The sequence below is a fragment of the Rana temporaria genome, chromosome 4 (assembly GCF_905171775.1).
Source record: "Rana temporaria chromosome 4, aRanTem1.1, whole genome shotgun sequence".
Lineage (NCBI taxonomy): Eukaryota > Metazoa > Chordata > Amphibia > Anura > Ranidae > Rana > Rana temporaria.
The window spans coordinates 213,121,040-213,127,170 of record NC_053492.1 but is presented as its reverse complement, the minus strand read 5'-3'; positions in this window follow the sequence as shown (position 1 = coordinate 213,127,170).

Genomic DNA, 6,131 nt, shown 5'->3' with positions numbered 1-6,131 from the left:
ATTGATCTCTCCAAGGAAGTAAGCATTCTCCATTGATTTTTGGTGACTGCATGTGTCTTGCTGTAGTTGTTTTTGACTGTTTCCTTGATCTTGGCCTTGTATTGCATATTCTTAAAACATATCTAAATCTAAAAACCAAACAAAAGTAGTATATTGCAGTTTACCTATCCTTAAATGTAGGAATAAAAATAAAAGGTCTGCAGTCACCGGTGATCCACCTCCATCTCTGTATGCATATGAAGAAAAAGAGTCGCCCTTGGGACTTTAAATGAGGTGGTCACAGTTTACCACTGAGTAATAAAAATAGTAACAGTATACATTTTTATTATAATAGATGTACATACTTGAATAATACAGCAGAATGGCTCAGCCAATGGATTTGCACATAATAAAGAGTAATTAGAATTGATACAAACGTTATAAAATGCAGTATATACAAATACACACATCAGAGAACCCGACGCAGGTTTTGCAAGATCATTGCTCGCTCATCAGGGGTGGATGCGGATGGGATGTATCTAAATAGATAAAGAGATGTGTCACAGTGGTAAATGCAAGAACAATGGCAGAATGGGCCAGAACAAACTGGCCCAATACTTACCAATGAATGAAACCAGTGTCTCCATTGCTAAACCCCCAAATGGACGGCAGCAGCCAAAGTGTGGCACGGGAGCCGAGGGGGAGAAAACAGACACAGATACCCCCAGGGAGGACGCCAGGCGACAGACATGGCATGGGTGAAGGTGAATGGTCCTAATTGTCTCAGTATGTGACTTGATAGATATCAGCTGTAAACATAAATGTATGTGTCTCAATGATTTGCCAAAATTAGTAAGATAAATGCCAAGTTATATAGTATAATTATATTTTTGTATGAGAGCATGTATGCTCTGGCATGAGTATGTATATCAAACCTTACTAACTATGTTTTATGTAAATAAACCCTGACCCAACGTGATTGGCGTTTTTAATGAACGGCGCAAGCGCCTCCCGTGGACATATCCCAGTGTGCATTGCTCCAAAGTACACCGCAAGGACGTATTGGTTTCGACGTGAACGGAAATTACGTCCAGCCCCATTCACGGACGACTTACGCAAACAACGTAAAATTTTCAAAATTCGACGCGGGAACGACGTCCATACTTAACATTGGCTAGGCCAGCTATTTGTTCGACTAACTTTACGCCTGAAAACGCCTTACGTAAAAGGCGTATCTTTACTGCAACGGGCAAGCGTACGTTTGTGAATAGGCGTATCTCGCTGATTTACGCATTCTAGGCGTAAATCAGCGTTCACGCCCCTAGCGGCCAGCAGAACTAGACAGCTAAGATACGACGGCGCAGGCAGTCGTATCTTAGCTACATTTAAGTGTATCTCAATTTGAGAATACACTTAAATGTACGACGGCTTAGATTCAGAGTTACGACGACGTATCTACTGTGAATCTAGCTGATTGTGTTTGTCTGGGAAATCAATCCATATAGTGTGAAAAAAGGAAAAAAAAACCTTTGTTAAAATGAACAAAGAAAGTGCAGGGAATGCAGATGAAGCACCAGGTGAGTGCTAGGGTGGGGAAAACGGAAAATTGTTGTTCTTGCCTTCGGTAATTTTCCTTTCCTGGCCTGTCCTCACGTCAGCGCATCATGGGTTAATCCCCTCCTCCGGTCCACCAGTGCCACCTTCTTTTAGCTAATAAGTAGGGGGCCCCTCCTCCCAGTCCTTGTTCCACTAATTTGGCGGACGACAGACTATAGGGAGGGAAAGGCTGTGCTGATGTGAGGACAGGCCAGGAAAGGAAAATCCCGAGGCAAGAACAACAATTTTCCGTTTTCCTGGCCAGTCCTCTCGTCAGCACATCATGGGATTTAATTTAGCACCCTAGGGCAGGAAAATGTATATAAGACTCGGACGACAACTATAAATGCTGCTTAAGTGAATCTTTCTTTATTTTGCCTGAAAAGGTGCCCATACCACGGCATTTCCGAAACTAGACACCTTAGATGCCGTCACGTCTAGATTGTAATGCTTTGCGAAGGTCTTGCAGGAACTCCAACTGGCCGTCTTGCATATTTCCTCAACTGGTATTTTGGCAAATGCTGCCCAGGAGGCTGCCACCCCTCTGGTAGAGTGAGCTCTAGTTGCCTGAGGAGGCGTCAGCCCTTGTTTCTCGTACATGAGCTTTATTACTTTGGTGATCCAGGTCGAGATTATTCTTGTTGAAGCGGCTTGTCCTTTTTTAGGCCCAGATGGTAAGATGAAAAGGGAATCTGTTTTGCGCACTTGTTGAGAAGGGTGCAGGTAAATTGAGAAAAGGTTGACCATGTCCAGAGGTCTGAGGTCCAGTTTTTCTTCTTGCCTAGGAGGTAATGTAAAGCTGGGTAGCACTGCCTCCCAGTTAAGGTGAAATTTTGAAACTACCTTGGGCGTTGCTATTGGTGAAGGCCTCAGAATTACTTTGTCTGGAAGGATGATACAGTACTGTTCCTTACTGGACAGGGCCGCTAGCTCGGATACCCTTCTTGCCGATGTTACGGCGGTGAGAAAAAACTGTTTAAGTGTTAGAAACCAGAATGGACAAGATTCTGCCGGTACAAAAGGATGTAGAAGCAGTGCTCTTAGCACTGTGCCTAATTCCCAGGCCGGAAATAGAGACTTCCTTGGAGGATTAATTTTCATGGTCGCTTTTAAGAATTGTTTTACCAGTGGTTCGTCTGCCCACCTGTATCCTTTAAAACACAACCAAGCTGAAATTTGTACCTTCAATGTACTATAGGCTAAGCCTTTGTTTAGAGCAGATTGCAAAAAGTCCAGTACTTGTGCCACATTCGGATCCACCGAAGCAAAATTTTTCTGTAACGCAAAAGTTGTAAACTTTGCCCAGATCCTGTTGTAGGTGACATTGGTCGAGGCCTTTCTAGACTTTAACAGTGTTGAGATTACTTCCTTTGAAATGCCTTGTGCCTGGAGTCTGGTTGCTTCAGCAGCCAGGCCGTCAGTTGCAACCTGTTCGGGCTGGGGTGAACCCATTGGCACTGCCATAGGAGATCTCTCTTTAGCGGCAGACGTCTTGGGGGAGCAGACGCCATGTGTAGGAGTAGAGGGAACCATGGCCTCTGCGGCCAAAAGGGTAGAATTATTATTGTATTAACCTTTTCCCTCGCAATCTTTAACAAAGTCCTCATTACTAGCGGCACTGGCGGAAAGATGTAAACTAGGGGAAAATCCCATGGAATGGAGAAGGCATCTTGGGTCAAGGCTTTGTTGCAACGGAACCTGGACACAAATTGGGGTGTCTTTGTATTGACTCGGGTCGCCATTAGATCCACTGAGGGTGTCCCCCACTCAGAAAAGATTGGTTCTAGGAACTTCTTGTTCAAGGCCTATTCGTTCTTGTCGGGGAACTCCCGACTCAGATGATCCGCGATGGAATTCTGGCTGCCCGGAATGTAGGCTGCTGTTAGGGCTTCCAGATGTGCTTCGGCCCACACAAATATTTTGGTTGCCACCTGCAGAAGTGGCAAGCTTTTGGTTCCGCCCTGTCTGGCTATATATGCTACTTCTGTCTTGTTGTCTAACATTAGTTTGACTCGAGCTCCCTGTACTAGTTTCTCGAAGGCCTGCAGGGCCATATATGCTGCTTGCAGCTCCAAAAGGTTGGAGTGTCGGGATTCCGTCTTGCTCCAAACTCCTTGCACCTGCCTGTTGAGGCAGTGAGCACCCCAGCCCCGGAGACCGGCACCCGAAGTTATCGGAACCCAGTCCCCGGGGCTGAGAGGCATGCCCCGCGACAGGTTCTCTGATGACTTCCACCAAGCTAGGTTCTTTCGAATCCGGCTTGGTATGAGAATCCTCTGGTGGAGAGAGGTACCGTCCCATTGGTTCAGGAAGGTTGCCTGGAAGGCTCTTGTGTGGAACCTTGCCCAAGGAATGGTTGGGCTTGCTGCAGTAAACATCCCGAGTAGGGTCATACAATCTATTGCCGTTAGCGATGTTGACTTCATCACGCTGCTGACGCAGGCTACCAATTCTGCCTTCTTTCGTTCGGGTAAGAGGACAAGGCCTCTGTTTGTATTGAAAAACAGTCCCAGATATTCCATCTGTTGTGAGGGAATCAATTGGCTCTTTTGCCTGTTGATGATCCAGCCAAATTTTGATAGGATTTCTAGAACCATCTCGCGTTGAGACGCCAGTTCTCCGCTCGAACGTGCTACTACCAGGATGTCGTCTAAGTAGTGAAATATTTTTATGCCTTTCAGGCGAATGACGGCAATAACGGCTAGTAAGATTTTGGAAAACACTTGCGGAGTTGTGCTGATGCCGAACGGCAGACACCTGAACTGGAAGTGATCTTCCCCTACCAAGAATCTTAGATATCTTTGGTGGCTCTCACAGAGAAGATTGTAAATACAGACTCCATCTTGAACGTCTTGGGTTCTATGAAGTGGTTTAGAATTCTCAGGTCCAGAACTGGTCTGAGATCCCCCGATGCTTTGGGAACTAGAAAGATTGGAGAGTATACCCCTTTTCCTTGTTGGGATAGGGGTACCGGCGAAATTGCATTCTTTTGCTGTAAGCCGTCTAAATATTCTTGCAAGCAGTTCCGTTTCCTCTGATCTGTCGGCCATTTTGTGTGGACCACCGTATTGGGTGGTTTCTTCTGAAAGGATATTTTGTAACCGTATCTGACCATCTTGCGGACCCACTGGTCCTTGACTTCTTCCGCCCATACTTCCCAGAAGGACATTAACCTGGTGCCCACCTGGGGGGGATGGGCGGTTAACCCGTCAAAAAGATTTTTCTGGTCTTTTCGCGGTCTGTGCCACTCTAGACTTTACCTTGCGCAGAAAATAATTTTGTGGATTTTTCCAGTAGGGCCTTGTATATTCCCGTCCTGGCCTGTATGACCTGGCGTCATATGCCCTTTTGTAGTCTGGTTGGGCTGGCCGGGTGGCCTGCTGTGTCTTCCTAGGTCTCTGTGGCATTAGACCCGACTTTCCCCCTGTAGCTCGACTAATAGATTCTTCTAGGGTCGTTCCGAACAAAACATTGCCATTAAACGGAATATTGCAGAGACTCAGTTTTGAGGTGCTGTCTGCTCCCCAATGTCGCAACCAGAGGGCCCTCCGAATTCCTCCATTGTCTGTATGACTGATTCTGACCCTGTATCTGCTTTTAGGGCTGCTTGGGTTCTCGTGGTCCAAACCTTGAGTGCTCTGGAGACTGAGGTCAGGGCAATAGCCGGGCGGCACGCGGCACCTGCAGCTGAGTAGACATTTTTTTAGGTCTGTGTCTGCACGTCTGTCCATTGGGTCTTTGAAGGTTGTGGAATCTTGCAATGGCAACGCGACCTGTCAGGCCAGGCGCTGTAAGGCCGCATCTATGCCCAATGGGGAGTCCCAAAGGTCTGCTTCTGGGGCTTTAAAAGGGTACAACCTTGAGAAGCGATTCTGTACGTTTGCCCTCTTTTCCGGCTTTTCCCATTCCTCCTCGAACCATTCTCAATATATTGAAATTCAAATAAATATTCTGAGGGCTCTTCAGAGACCGATGAGCCTAGTGATAGCGTCTCCCGGGCAGGTGATTCGTCGCGCACTGATTGATTGGCGCTACTAACTTTGGATCTTCTAGGTGTTTTGGTGGCTGCGGCTGACTGAATACCCTCTGCCACTGCGTCTTGAATATAGTCTCTAATTCTTCTTGCCTCTGCTTCCCTGTCTGTAGCCACGTCCTTAATGCAGCCAGTGCATAGAAGTTTGCCAGGTTTGGATGGTGCCGAACATGCCCAACAAAGACCATCGTCTGGACGAGGTCTTGATGCATTTGGCTCTGCTACAGTCGCAGAGTGACTGGATTTGCGTGCTGGACTAGAATGGGACTTATGCGTTGCCCAAGAGCCAGACGCTTGCGGAGATTTTGAGCGGTGGTGGGACTTTTTTCTCCGTTCCTGTCTTATCTTAGGGCTTCTGCTCCTAAAAAGACAACCAAGAAACACTGGCCCAGATTCAAGTACATTTGCGCGATATTTGCGGGGGAGCAGGGCAACGATTTTGCCCTGTGCCCTTGAATCACGGAGCAGTAGCTCTGTAAATTGCGAGGGCGCGCCGTCAAAATTGCCCGGCGTAAGCGCGCGC